Below are 15,679 nucleotides of genomic sequence, written 5' to 3'. Positions count from 1 at the left end.
TAAACTTGAGAGTGTTCATCAGCGCCACCCACGTTCTTAAGCGGCAGACGTAGCACGTCTTGAGTTACCGCTGATGTGACGTAGAACGTCATCGAACAGCGAGAGTGGAAGCTGTGTGAGAACCCTCTTATGCTTCCTATGGCGTCAAGACTGCCAGAACCGAGGCCCTCGCTAAGCGATTAAGCAAACAAGGGAAGGGGAATGAGGGGCTCGTTATAAATATGAGAGAAGCCAACAGCCACAGAAACCAAAGGACAGAGGTTTTTTTTCCTTTGTTTTTTTTATTTTGTGCTGTTGTTCGATTTAGAATATTACTGAATGTGTTATCGCTTAAAGCTAATTGATTAGAAAAGCAGAAGAAAAAACAACCACATGCCGCCGGTGGGATCTGAACCCACGACCTCCGAATTACGCGTCCGGTGCTCTACCGCTGAGCTACGGCGACGGCTGTCAAATCTTCTGCTTTCGGGGGTATTTATGCTTACAAATAACCTAAACTTGAGAGTGTTCATCAGCGCCACCCACGTTCTTAAGCAGCGGACGTAGCACGTCCTGAGTTAAGATCGGTCTTCCGATCGAAACGTCGAGTCGAATAAATATGTCTCCCTTAAGGAAGCGTATACTTCGCTATATACCCCCCCCCCCCCACACACACACACACACACACACTCTCTCACTCACTCTCTCTCTCTCACTCTCTCTCTTCCGATTATTAGCAACTACTTCAGTTCTACTTTTTCACGCGTATTTGAAAAGGATAATGTTCTTAGCAATGTGTGTGTGTGTGTGTATATATATATATATATATATATATATATATATATATATATATATATATATATATATATATATATATATAAAGGAAAACATGAGCATATATCGAGCTTCTCACCGCTAATGGCGTAATGGCCATATTGCTACGTCAAGTATCAGCCAAGGCGTCAAGGTTGTCGTTTCCATTTCCAAACAGCAAACATTTAGCCGGGCCTCACTCTTGGCTCGAAGCCCGCTCTCCGTTTAGCCGTTGTCGCTCAAGCGCAATACGCACACAGGGTGCGGCGCGCCGATGCTCTCTGACTCAGAAGTCAAAGGAAGGGAGGAGTGACAGCACAACGCGAGGTGACTGGCTCACAGCGGAACACGCGGATACCGGGAAAAAAAAGAAAGGAAGTGACAGCTCGGCAATCGCGTCATCGCCCGTTTGCCTTGCTGCTCCGCCTGTCACTCAGCTTCATCTGTCAGATCCTCCCCGCTCATAATTTGGAAACCAGAAAAAAAATATTTACCCGCGTTTCTAGAACGACGAGCGTAGTAGCTGCGCAACGTGCAATAACGGTGCGGCGACGTCATAAGATACTAAACACCTTTAGCATACCGTGTTACCGTTACCGGTACCAGAGTACCGACGCCCGCGCACAGTCGATGCGCAAGCGCAAATCGCTTTGACGGCGCTAGATGGCGCCAGGTACGCGGCAGCTGCGTAGAAATATGTAGAAACAATTGAACACCTCATACTCAAATGCGATGGTATCCATCCGGATGTCGATGCAGGCACAGTCACTCTTCCTGAGGCCCCAGGGTTCAGGGATAACAATGGTCATGTAAACAAATCTGCGGTGGAAGTTAGCAAGAAGCGATTGGAGGATTGGTGGCTGAAAAGCAGAGATGTGGCATAAGGTTAGAAGCGTAAGAGAACGTATTGAAATAAAATGGCGAATGTTAATACCAATTTAACGCACAGTTAAACAAAAAAAAGGAGAAAAAAGCAAAGCATGGTGGCAACGGCCGCCATTCCGTTTCAAAGGGGACGCTCTTCCAGCCATCTATCCATTCTGCACGCGCGCCTGCAGCATCGGGACCAATCAGCGCGTGCTCACCGGCGGTGGGCGCGCTCCCGGTAGTCCGGTAACGGTAAAACGGTATGCTAAGGTGTCTAATGTGTGCATCTTATCACAGACGCTTTATTTACAGAACAGCAGGCCATGTTACTGCAGGCGAAATCAAGGATGCACGGCATACATCATTCTAGTCGAACACTAGACAGGACAATACATGTTAAAGTCGGGCAGTTTAGACAGAGCAGTGTTTACCTCCCAGATTAATGCATGAAGCTTTCAATCGATCCGAGGTGAAAAAGACACGCCACAGCTCAGCTATGTTGAACGTAAATTCTTTATCGTAACACCTCCAAATGCAGACATCAATCAGAGTTAAGATAACACAGGAATGTGAACCTACGAACGCTCTGCTGGCTTTTCCGTTTCAAGGGGCGTCTCCCACTAATACAACGTCAGCTTGAGAACCGAAGGAAAAACTTCGTTCACAACGGAATTAACAGATATTTAGCAGTCGTTGCCGCCAAAAGTTCGCCGAAAAAGGAAAGGGAGACCGTGATAACAAAATCGTAGTAAGAGCATTTTCGGCTACCAGCCATTTTTTTATCGACACTCAAGTCCATCTCGGGACACACCGGAATGTCAGTCACGAGTGCTTATATCCGCAGCAAATTTAGCAGTCCCCGGCAAAGAAAGCTGGGAACCTGACCGGGCAGTTATCAAGAGCTGTATAACCACACTCTGGTTTGCTTCTATCAAGCAGCGGCTGCTGGATGCTTCGAACTAACGGGCAGACCAACCGACAGGAGACGCCGCCCGGCCGATATCGAGCGAGCCAGGCAACAGGAGCAGCGACAGATAGGCGCGAGCAGTGGCGGGCGTATGGGGCCCCGCCAGCACATACACGGCTCGAGGCCGATAAAAGAGAGCCGCTCCGGCCCGCGGCAGAAGTGTCTGGGTCGCGCGCCCACTCACCACCCACGCACAAATACCAACATGTACAAACACAAGACCCTTATCGCAGCTCCGCCAGCGGCGTTTGCGGTCAACTCTAGCGCTTACGCCCCGAGGTGATATCGAGGTGATTGGCCCGGCGTGGACTGGACCACTGATAACCACGTCTATCCTGGAGCGGCGGCGATTTCCTCTTCCACGAACTCGGCAGCGCGGGGCGGAGCAGCACAAGGGCCCGAGTAAAGGCTGAACTATTCCTTCACCTAGTATACTTGATGCCAGCAGAAATAAGACGCTTTGAGTCCCGCTCGATTAAACTTCCGCTCACTTGGAACCGTGCGCATCCTTAAAGGGCATCGAGTTATTCCTCGCAATTTCTGGCAAAGTTCAAGGCATTCCGCGCAGCAGAAAAGCACCCCTGTCGCACGGGTTAAATGCGCGTCCTCGTCCCGACGCAACGACGCACGGTGAGGGAGGCCGCGGCTACCTTCTCCACGTTAGTTCCTGCCGTGCGAGACCAAAACTTGCCTGCAGAATGCGAACGATAAATAAGCAGCAAAATTTCCACTTAAATTCGCGCTCCCTGTCTCTTTCCTCTCACTCGGCATGCCTGCACCGAAATGCTGACAGCAGATTGCTTTGCTTCCTTGAGCCGCCACGACACCAGGTCCTGTCTTTCTTTGCCATAACGGCCACGCATCGCGCGCTAACCAACGACGCAACATTACGCAACATCGCCGGTGGTGACGTTGTTCTTCCTCCCGGGTGCGCCAAGATGGATACGCGCTGGCATGGCGGCTTCCGCCCGCTCGGGAAAATGCATCGATCGCTGCGCTGAGTTTTTATGGCACTATACGCGCTCCGCACACATCAGGTAAGTGCAAGAAAGCTGTAGAGCACGTCCAAGCACGGACGTGACCAACACGCGAGTAACGAGCCGAGGGTTTTGCACCACGTTTCCTTCCTTCCCACTTGCCCCCTTCGGCAACGCTAGCGATAACCGCGGGATGCTGTCCAAGTACTTTTTGTTCTTCGTGCATCAATTCCACATGACCCGCTGCCGGCTCTCCTATAGAGATATAAAGCATGTTAACGACTAAACCGCGTCTCTCCCTTACGGCCTGAACAAACTGCCAGTCTCTGACGGACTTGCATACGAACAGCAGTAAATACTTCGCGACAACATACGCTCGTCCGTACGCGAGCAAGAACACGGTGAGTTGAGGTCGCATGCGGACCCAGCAACCATACAACATCCTCGTGCACATGCTGTTCAGCAGTAAGACGAGCTACACCTTCTGTCACGGACAACTTTCTAAAACGACACATGGCTTGAGTGTCGCATCCATAGGCCATTCCGAAGCCACGACATAGTCATGTCCCCACATCTAACCACAATGGTGTTGAACCGAAAGCGCTGCGGGTTCTCTTCATATTAACACCAAATATTCAAGAAACAGTGTCAGTTGACACAAGACGCAAAATGAAGGCCACCCAACGACACCACGTAGAAAATGGGATCAGGTGAAAGAGGGGAAAAATAACAAAATACTCCAGAAAATAAATTGCCGATCGAGAAGTGCTCAGGGCATTATTCTCAGTCCTCTTAAGGGAAGCTAACGGAGAGATAAATGTGGAACGGTATTGCCATCCACAAACAGTGGTCGTATGAGTGCACCAGTGCACGGAGCAGACCCTGAATGCGGAACACGAAGCAAAGATGTTCAACACAAACTGTTCTGGCGCTAGTCTTATAGCGCATTAAACACGAATACGCCCATGTGGAAGTAAATAAAGGAAGTAAGCTGACCCCTAGCACACTCCCTTTCGTAAAGTGTGTGTGGAAGAGGACAACTTCACTCCCTTTTTACTCCTTTCTGCTTAGAGTGCAGGCTGTGTAAGGCCGAAAGAAAAGTAAAAACGAAACTGCTTCCAACGTAACTCAACTCATGTACCATGAGAATTAAATCAACGCTTGAGGATTTTTTTTAACTATCCAGATGTATACTAACAAAAATCGAGAAGAAAGCAAGTTTTACACCCATCTATCAGTTAAATTTCGGCAATATTTTGCGATACGTTGTTATTTTCCACATGTAAAATGAGCTATAACAATGTTGTAAAGCAAAAAATACGAGATCTTTTTTTTTTGAGTATTTAATATATAAAAACGGTGTTTGGCTCTTACAGATATGATGCAGTATAGTTAGACCATTTCAATCTGACTATTTTATTTTAGGCGACCTCCACGTTCAACATAAAGAAAGAACAACATGAGCGCAACCTTTCGCCTTTAATGTTCTGGCATAAAACCTTCTCGAAACAACGAGGATTGGAGGCACATTTAATTTCAAATGCTCACGGCGCATCTCGTTGATTCTACGCAACCTGGGCCATATTTGCTAAGTGCACTTATCATCGAGCATGCACAGTACTCCTAAGCACGCTAGTGTCGTTATCCCGTACCCTGTTAACTGCAGATTTTTTTTTTTGCGTACTTCTTACACCCTTCTAGCGCGCCTGCAGCTCGTTTCCACCCTGAAAAGAGCCCCACCTTAAGTGTGCACTTCAGCAGCACCACAAACCCTTCAGTCGAGGGGTTCTCGGTATTTTAGCCCCAGGAACCCCGCCCGCTTTCAAGAGGTGCTGAGGAATCGCACCTTGCTTAGCTTCCGTATCTTACTGCTTACAATGCATGCAAAAAATGGCTGAGGCTTAGCTAAGGTTAAGCCTAGTCAGATGCGAAGCATATTGATGGCTAGGCTTGGTAATACATGGCTTTCCTTGGTTGACGTTCATCCCGCTCTTCATCGGTCTCTGTGGCACGCTGAAGCTTTCGCTTCTCGTTCAAATCAGCCCTGCTTCTAGGCGGCGTCCCAACACCTGGCCGCCTCGTAAGTGCCCGGAGAACGAGGCAAGCTCAGCTTTATACCGCTGCTGTAGCGTCACGTGGTCAGCTGCAGCGCCTCTGATGTGGAGCCTCCACCGCCGCGGCCGACCGCGCGAGCCGGCAGCCCATCTCTCCTCTGCTGTGACGTCATGTTGTCACGTGGTCAGCCGCCGCGCATCTGATGTGGAGCCTCCACCGCCGCGGCCGACCGCGCGAGCCGGCAGCCCATCTATCCTCTGCTGTGATGTCATGTTGTCACGTGGTGTCACGTGGTCACGCTAAAGGTCAATGGTAGCTCCACCGCCGCGCTCGACGGGCTGTAGTGTAGCTCTAGTAATATGCTTCGCATAAAAAAAAAGCATGCCGCACCTCCTCCCCCTTCCCATTCGTTTTAGAAGTGGCCAAACAGAGTTAATTACGACTAGCTGTGTACTAAAGCCGCTTGCTTTGCAAACACTTCATGATTAGTTCCTAAATATGTACAGGAAAGGTGGCGATTGAACTACTCGTGGTGCTGGGCGCTTGGGGAGTCCAAAAAGCACCCCAAGGAAACAAAATGAGCCACAGAGGCCACTCTTAGAGCACCTGGTTTAGTCGCACGTTTTGTTCGGCGTTTGTAGCTTGTTTCTCGGGTCCTCGAACGCTCCTAATCACCAGTTCCTTTGTACCTGTTCACCTCCATCGCTAAACAGCAACAAAAATATATAAATATGTTTATATCAGTTATATATAATGCATATAATACAATTATACATACTTATCTACCGGGTGTCCCGGCTAAATGTAACCAAACGTTTAAAAAAGGCGAAGTGTCCTAGTCCAGTGAAACCAACTCAGGGTTGTTCATAGTCGCATGGCCTAGTCTTGAGTATTTTTTTTTTGCTCTTCAAAGTTAATTAATTAGTTAAGTTTAATTAGCTAACTTTTTAATTAATAACTTCAGGAAGAAAGTGTCATTGCAAAAATTTTAGATGACCTCGAAAAACCGCTAGTAGTGCTGTTTCCGTCAAGTTACGTTTGGTTTGGTTTATGGGGTTTAACGTCCCAAAGCGACTAAGGCCATGAGAGACGCCGTAGTGGAGGGCTCCGGAAATTTCGACCACCTGGGGTTCTTTAACGTGCACTGACATCGCACAGTACACGGGCCTCTAGAATTTCTCCTCCAAAGAAATTCCAGCCGCCGCGGCCGGGATCGAACCCGCGTCCTTTGGGTCAGCAGCCGAGCACCATAGCCACTGAGCCACCGCGGCGGCCAAGTTACGATTTACGTAGCTTCATTTATTGGCCTTCAAAGAAAGTTGTCACGTGACCAGCTGCTCGCTCACTTCTCTGCCCCAATGTGCACCCAGAGTCTCATCGAGGACTTCAGGAAAAATGGATTTTATTCTTCAAGGCGCGTTTGGGACGTTGAAGTGCACAGTAGTCATGTGGAAGCTTTTTCTTAATGTGCGGGTTATGGCTAAAGGCCGGTAAAAAAACTACTTTACGTAAATATTACTTTGCTGCAAATGTCTCAGTAAGCTGTTTCTCAAAGCGATCTACAACTTTTCCATTGACACTTTGTTTCTCAAGTGAATAATTAAAAAGTTAGTTAATTAAGCTTAACTAATTCGTCAACCTTGAAGAACGAAAAAAATACTGCAGACTAGGTTACGCGACTCTAAACAACCCTCATTTGGTTTCAGACGGCTAGGACACCCCGTGTTTTTTTAAAAGCTTGGTTACATTTAGCTGGGACACCTGGTATAGTTAGTAAGAAAGCTCACAACAGAGAACGGTCAACGCAGTGCGCGGATTTTTGACACACGTGATGCGCTCTTAAAGGCCCCCTGCCCACCCGCGGCCAGCAGACACTCTCTACCTCGCTTTGAGCGAGCCTCCTCTCCTTCCATTCCCTCCTCGAAATTTTTCTCTCCCGCTCCTCGTCGAGTAGGCTCGGCAAGGCAAAATCACCCCTTCCTTCTCCGGTGTAAGCCGGAGGCGTGGTGTCTGTGGAGTGCGTCACAGGGCGACGTCATGGCCCCGCCTTCAATAGAATTCTTTTCTTGGTTTTTGCATTTTCTCCGCACACTGAACGATCGAGAGGCGCGATCGGCTCGACCACCTAGACTTGTTAGCGAGCGCATCCTTTCATACATCTGTTTGTCATTCCCAGTTAACGAGCCACCTTTTCATTTTCTTTTAGGCCTCCCCACCGTTTCACGAGCGGAGGGGCGGAAGTCGGTTGTGTTCGAAACACACGGCGAAGCGCGGACCCGGCAACCGCCCGTTTGCTTTTCTCCATGCGTGTTTGTGTTCTGTGTGTTTGTGTCTTTTCTCCGCTCCAAAGCATATGTCATTCATTGGAGTCAAGGCGTACGCAAGATGCACGAAAGATAAGCGGTATGTGTGCGGAGCGGTAAAGTGGGCGAGCGAGGGAAAAGCTCTGCTGCACTACTAATTAAAACCTTGTTTTGGGGGGCTCGCATAGAAGAAAAGAAACTGAGAAGGGAGCGCGCACGCAGAGCGTCTCGTGACGGGATCACGGCGGGGGGGGGGGGGGGGGGGGCGAACCAACTCCCTCAGTTTTACTATTTTTTTACTTTTTATGGCTAGGGTTCAAGGCTGTCGCCGCACGCTCCCTCCGCAGTTTTTTTTTTTTTTTGTTCCTTCATGCGGGTTTGTAGGCATGAGCCAGAACAGAAGGCGCTGCGGAAAGCCTTGTGCAGACGACGCGACGCCAAGGCTACGCCCAACCTTCTCCCGTCAGTCAGAACGATGCACCAATGGAGTGCCTTTAGCGAAAGTAGCCCCCCTTGACGTCAGCGGGGTGCAGAGTAGTGGGCCGGGCCCGTTTTTGAAGGAAGGAAAGAACGAACGGGCTTTGATTTGAATTTTCGCAGCTTTTCGGGCGCGCATGGCTCTAGTATTTTGCAGAGGTTATCTTCGATGCCTCATCTATGCAGTGGGCTCGTTTTTCAAAAATGTCCGGACCCTGGTCAGTGGCCCTTTAAGCGTCCCATTGGATCGCTGCACTTGGTTCATATTAATGAGAATAGGTCTTCTAGTTGGCCCTTTTCTTAAAACGCATTCTTTCAAACGGCGTGGGGTACCCAGATTGGTTCACTCTGTCCTGGCGGCGGTGTTGGCCACGTCCTTTCTCGACGAACGTATTATATCCAAAAAAAAAAGCTCGCATAGTTACGGTTTCGGCATTTGGGTCAAACTGTTTCTGACCTTCCGATGATTGTCGTGCGATTTTCACCATGCCTATGAAATAAGTGCTTGCACTTACTGAAAAAAGTGCGCAAGGGCCAGGGGTGCGTCGACGAGTGTTGCTGAAGTACACTGCTGCAAAAAAGAAAGAAGAAAAACATTTTGAACGTCCATTTTTTAACGCTGCTCGCTCATGCGCAGCAATGTACCGGCCGTGAAAAAAAAATGCTAAAAGGTCAGGAGCGACGAAAAGGTAGCCAGGACCCGTATTCTATAAGCCGTCCAGATCCCGTTGTCCGCCCCTCGTCCATTTGGTACTCTCTCAGTGGTCACTCAGGTACACCCGCGGCCTTCAAGCGTCTGTGAGAAGAGACCCGGCCATTGGGTGGTTGGTGACCAGACCTCACCACTGGATGAAATTGGATGCCATATGCAGCCAATGGTGGGGTGCATCGCAGCGCTCTGTCAACAGCAGGAGACCGGACCAGACACCACTGGCCGCCATTGGCTGCGCTATGGAGCCAATGCTGAGGCTCGGTCGCCATCCACCCAATGGCCTAGTCGCTTTCCACTGAGGCTTGAAAGCCGCGGGTATATCTGAATGACCAACGACCGAGGCCCAAATGGACACGAAATGGTCAACAGAAAACGTGCAGCTCAGAATATGGCCCCAGAGCGAATTCTACAAGCGATTATTCTTGGCGGCTCTAAATCCGCCACAAACGGTGGAACATTCATCGCAGTCCAGCTTTGTAGCGACACTGACTCATGCCTATACGGACCGGGCAGGCGAGGGTCGCTTGCGCGGCCCGCAACCCAAGCCTATCGCTCAACAGCCCAGACAGAACCCGCTCAGTTTTTAATCTGCAAAGTCGGGGCGAATGAACCCAGCGTTGCGCCCGCCGCGTTCCTTATAGCCACTCAACATACGCTACACCGCTGCCCGAAGCTTTAAATGAGGAAAGGCGCTGCTGAGTCCATGCAACGTTCTGATTGACTCTGTTCGAAGCAAGAATGGAGGCGGTATTCATGGAACTCACATTCATACTAGCATATTTCTGAGTGATTGCAGACTGCAGGACACCGTCGTTAAGCAGACCTTCATAAGATGCGCTGGCATTCAGATATGCAAACAAGTTATTAAGCCTTACGGCAAACTCACAATACTTCTGAAAAATTATAAACGCTGTTTCGCAGGTTTCAATTCTCTCAAAACATCCTACATGCTGTTCGATTCACCTGTATCAAACGCAAGCGCCTGTTCCTTCCTCATGTGCTCACTCAAGTTTCCCTTTTTCCTGTGAACCCGCAAACTCATGCTGGTCTGCCACGTCAGCGCGCCACGGCGTTGCACAAACGCCGCGCCCTCTCGAAAGCCCCAGAAATCAACAAACGAAGGGAGACGCCAAAGACCTCTGCTCGACGTCGCCTCTGGCATGGATAGATGCCTCGTCGGAACGAAGTGACGTTAACGAGAAAGTGATTTAATCAGCGGCCGACCGTCGACAGCGCCGCCCGTCGACGGCGTCCGCTGCGCCAGCGCCCCTGGAGACAGTGCAGGAGCGCCGCGGCGTCGCATTGCAGGGACACAACCGCGACGCGTCCACCGGGCATCGCAAACACACGCGCGCAACAGCCGCTTTCGCAAAACAGCAACGGCCAGGGTCGCGAAACAGCCGCAGACTGTGGCGTCCGAAAAAGTAAAAGCGAGTTCTAGAATAGGGCGGCCCTATCTATCGGTTAGAAAAGGGTTTTAGAATAGGGGGACCCCTAACTACCGGCTAGGGTCGCAAAACATCCACAAGCAGCGACGTTCGAAAAGGTAAAAGCTATTGAGTGAAATTAAGGCGCAATAAGAACTTAAAGCAAAGCTTCCTTTCTAACAAGCACGCGTTATTCGAACTACACGGAAACCGTCCTAGCATGCATAATGCCTGTGCTCCATTTCCTCGGTGCTTTCTTTTCACACCGTGCCGACGTTTGTTTTCCTGTACAGTCTAAACCTTCGTTCGTCCGCCGGGAAACCACACAAAGAGCGGCTGGGCGCCTCCAGTGGCAGCACTGTGCCGACACGTTCTTGCGCCGCAAAAAACGAATGCAACCTCGTCCCTTTTTCCTCACGCGACGCGTACGCAGTACACGCGCTCTCGCCCCACGCGAAATGTTTGCTTACGCGCCAGTATAGAGACATAATGTACGGGGGCTGCCCGTATGCAAAACTCGAGAAGGCATCGGATGGCACGCCACGCCGGAAGGCACGCACACTTGTACAAGAGGCGGAAACGATGAACGCACGACCGACCCACGCGGGGCTTCACCGGCACTGCAGCGTCGCATATGGGTTTGTTCCGTGCCCCGAAGCAATCACTCCGGCCGGCCCGTAATGGCCTCCCTCCCATCTTGGTACTTCACACAGCGCGCGCGTTCTCGGAAAAGCACCTCCCGATATGGGGCCTGCGAACCGGTCACAAACGGCTCGGCCGCGACATTCAGGGAAGGTGGACAAGAACTTTTGAAAATAGGTTTTCTGAGTTATACAGAGGTGGCTTCTGCAGCACTGTAATACCAGTGTTGGCGGTCATCTAGAAACGGGTGAATCATGTAAACTACTAAGAGATTAACAAATTTCTAACAGTGAACTTTTAAACTATATTACCGCTAGTCCCACGGTTGCAACTGGGAATTTGTAGCCAGCCGTTAACGGTAGCCATATCGCTTTTTAAAATTTCGAACACGCGATTACTCCAACTTCGCAACACGAAGTGCGAATTCGACCTGAATTTTTCCTAAACACGACCGAAATATACCGACGATAAGTTTCAACCTCGACTTCTCAATTTAACATGTCCAATGGTCATCTTAAAATGTGTCTTTTTTTTTTTTTTGGAACGCACTGCTGAGCAATTTTTGCAATTTTTCGCTCAGAAATTCCAGCTGCGAAAATGTCTTAGCCGCTAATTCAATCAGAAAAAGCTTGCATAGTATAATTAGCGAAAAAAAAAAACGACTGAGCTTCGACAAAATTTTGTTTCGTTCTAGATGGCTCCAAACTTGCAATTTTGTGAACTCGCAAAATTGTCGTTTTCCACATCTTGCGTTTTTTTTTTTGCGATAAAACTACAGTTCCTTGCAAAACTAAGGCCCATTCCTTTTTGTCGGCTTCATTTCCCATCACATAGCTAAATTAAAATGAGAACAAAGTATGGTCATGGGACCTCGATTACTGTTCTTATCTGAACACACGTGCGCGCGCGCAGCGACGGCTAGCGGGAGACGTTCTCGCCGTTCCCACATCGTGCGCCTTTTTTACGGGGACAATGCGACAACGGGCACCGAGTAAGCTCCTGGGGCCGTATTCTGTAAGGATCCATCCCATTTTCCATTCCACTTGGGCGTGGCATCAATGCGCCGAAAGCAACGGCAGGTAGGAAAGCAAACAGTCCATCGCAAACACAGCCGCATTGGTCACGGCGCATCCAGTCCGGCTGAGCCACACGGGCCACGCTGCGCCAATTCGTCGCACAAGCGACGCCCAGTTTCTTTGCCGAGACCGAATAAGAGGCGATAACGCTCGTCTGGCGTGTCAAACGTGCCCTCGTGCTCCGTCATTCGTGGGCGTATAGGCCCCGCGGTCTGCCACTGCGACACGGGCACGAGACGCGCTTACGCAAGCAAACGGCATCAAGGGCGCGTTTTTGTCACGACCGGCGTGACGTCTTCTCTAACGCCCTACGTCGATGGGAGACCGAATGGAATGGAAAGGAAATGGATCGTTGCAGAATACGGCCCCCGGATTCGTTTCTTTATCCTTCTATCCTGCAGAACAGCGAAAGCGGTTAGCTTTCTTTACTGCGGAAAACTAAAGAATAAATGAATGAGCCAATATTGAACTGAGAGTAAATGCTCTTTCTCCGGAATGGCAAGCCCTCTGTTAACCTTCGCAGGCAAGGCAGTCTACATACAGGGTGTCCCAGCTAAATGTAACCAAGCTTTTAAAAAAGACGAAGTGCCCTAGCCCAGTGAGACCAACTGCGAGTTGTTGCCAGTCACGTGTCCTAGTCTGCAGTATTTTTTAATTATGCAAACGTAATTAACTAACAGAGATTAATTACCTAACTTTTTAATTATTGCCTTCAGGAAGAAAGTGTCAATGCAGGAATTGTAGATCCCATAGAAATATAACCGTTTGCAGTGTTTGCTACCAAGTACCACTGATACAGCTTCTTTTATTTGCCTGGAAAGAAAGTCCGCGAAATAAATAAAGAACCACGTGATAGGGAAGCAGTTTAAACGCCCCCAGACGACCAGTCAAGCAATGACATTCGCTTATCTTTGCAACGCTGTCCCGAACAGGGTCCGGCGCTTTGCAATGGTTGCGAGATATATGCCAGCAACTCTCGCATGGCCGCTAGGGCGACCGCTTCTTCAGCGCGTGACGGTGCAAGTTCGGCGGCACGGCCAAATGCCTATCACTCGAGGCGAGGATTCGCGTGAAAAAGCGCTCCATGCGAGCCGCGCTTCACTTCCTTGAAAAGCAGCGCCCGCTTACTTTCCATGACGCATAAGCAGTTCGTGGCGTTTATCTCGCCACCACCTCAAAGCGTCGAACCCTGTTCGGGACAGCGTCGCAAACATTAAGCGGATGTCGTTGCTTGACCGGTCGTTTGGGAGCGCTGAAACTGCTTCCCTATCACGTGGTTCTTTTTGTATTTCGCGGGCTTTCTTTCCAGGCAAATAACAGACGCTCTATCAGTGGTACTTGGTTGCAAACACGGCAAATGGTTATTTTTCTATGGGATCTACAACTCCTGCATTGACATTTTCTCCCTGAAAGCAATAATTAAAAAGTTAGTTAATTATTCTCTGCTAATTAATTACGTTTGCACAATAAAAAAAATACGGCAGACTAGGACATGCGACTGGCAACAACTCTCAGTTGGTCTCACTGGGCTAGGGCACTTCGTCTTTTTTAAAAGTTTGGTTACATTTAGCTGGGACACCCTGTATAGGCGAAGCTCACACGCAGCTTAACGTGAGTATCCCGAGCCAGCGGCGGTCACCCGAACGAAATATGCACGATTCATAAATCTGCCCTATCGTATATGCTTGAGTGCAGTCACTTAGACTGGAAGATACTGAGCCTTTAATATGCGTCACTTTTGTCCATTTTGGACTCTTTTATAACGCGGTTCTAAACAACTATCCACTAAAAACGCTCGGCACTTACCGAGGCTAACACTTCATCTAAACGCGGCAGAAACAGCCCTCTTCTTTGGTGCAGTAGTTCTAAAAAATTTCACGCAAGCAGGCAAGTCGAACAAAAGTACTGTTTGAAGCACTGCACTTTTTTTGCTCCTTTCATTTGTACCAACATCAACGACTCACACAGTTGGAAAGTCAATGCATTCCTCTTTCTAATGAGCCCAGGAGTGGCGAACAGTACTTTTGCAAATCGAATACGAATAGTGTAGCTTTGCTACCGAATCGAACACGAACAGTTTAGCTAACAACCGAATCGAATACGAAGCGAATAGAGAAAGAGAACCGAATCATATACGAAACGAATATTTTTTACGAATACGAGGTCTGTTAGAAAAGTATCAGACTATTTTTTTTTTTTTTTTTGCGAACACCTGATGAATATGAAACAAGCGCGCTTGCATCAGCTGATCTTGAACCTTTGTGCGCATGCATGAATTTTTTCCCGCCTGCGGATAGCGTCAGTCTCTGGGACGCAGCGTTTGAGCGAGGCAGTGCGCAGTGCTCTCGTCGGTTTTTTATTGCAAGGAAAATGGCGGAGCGACAGGAGCAGCGCTACTGCATCAAATTTTGCCAGAAACTGGGCGACAGCCAAGTGGAAACCATTCTTAACATTCAGACGGATTTCGGTGACGATGCTATGAGCAGCACACAGATTAAGCAGTGGTACAATTGATTTAAAGACGGCCGCACATCGGTGGAGAGAGAGCCACGCTCCGGTCGGCGATCAACATGCCGAAATGACCAGGTCATTGAAGAAGTGAACGCTGTGGTGATGCGGGACCGTCGTATGACTATCCGAGAAATTGCGGAAGAGGTGGACATCAGCAGTTTTTCTGCACATTCCATTATCACCGAAGATTTTGCCATGGAGAGATTTGCGGCGAAATTCGTGCCGAAGCTGCTCACGGTGGAGCAAAAGCAGCTTAGTGTTGAAGTCTCACAGGACATGCTGGATTCCACAAACAGTGACCCCGACTTCATCAACACCATAATCACTGGTGACGAGTCTTGGGTGTACGGGTACGACCCGGAAACCAAACCCCAGTCATCACAGTGGAGGCATTCCACGTCACTAAGACCACAGAAGGCCCGCCAAATGCGCAGCAATGTCGAAGTGATGCTGACTGCTTTCTTTGACACCCTCTGTGTGGCACACCACGAGTACACAACCCACAGGGTCAAACAATGACCAAAGAGTACTACAGGGATGACCTCTGTCGCCTACGTGGTGCTGTGCGGCGCAAGAGACCGGTGTTGAGGACAACAGGAAATTGGCGCATCCATCCCGACAATGCTCCGGCACATTCCTCGCACTTGATTCAGACTTTTCGGGCGAAAAACCAGACTCCTGTAGTTGAACAGACTCTTTACTCTTCTGATGTGGCCCCCTGCGACTTCTGGCTGTTTCTCAAAATGAAGAGGCCATTGAAAGGAGCGCGATTTCAGACAAGAGATGACATTATGGCTGCAACGACAGCTGAGATAAACTCCATTCCGAAAGGAGCCTTTTCGGAATACTTCCAACAATGGCAGCACCGCTGGG

The 15,679-nt window shown here is 49.3% G+C and overlaps 1 protein-coding gene across 4 annotated transcripts in view; it reads right to left on the bottom strand.

The window, feature by feature from the left end:
- The window catches only part of LOC149354857 (phosphatidylcholine:ceramide cholinephosphotransferase 2-like), a 223,544-nt gene that overhangs the window by 154,952 nt on the left and 52,913 nt on the right, over positions 1-15,679 (bottom strand). The window contains exon 2 of one of the 4 annotated variants that reach the window (XM_089583508.1): positions 8,954-9,009. The exons of 2 other annotated variants lie outside the window; for them this stretch is intronic. The gene's annotated coding sequence lies outside the window, so the exon portion shown is untranslated. The remainder of the gene's footprint in view (positions 1-8,953; positions 9,010-15,679) is intronic. One more of the 4 variants, XM_089583509.1, reaches the window with a different exon arrangement.

The sequence above is a fragment of the Amblyomma mixtum genome, chromosome 3, assembly GCF_055824585.1.
Source record: "Amblyomma mixtum isolate Tamu chromosome 3, ASM5582458v1, whole genome shotgun sequence".
Lineage (NCBI taxonomy): Eukaryota > Metazoa > Arthropoda > Arachnida > Ixodida > Ixodidae > Amblyomma > Amblyomma mixtum.
This window is presented reverse-complemented; position numbering and strand designations above follow the sequence as displayed.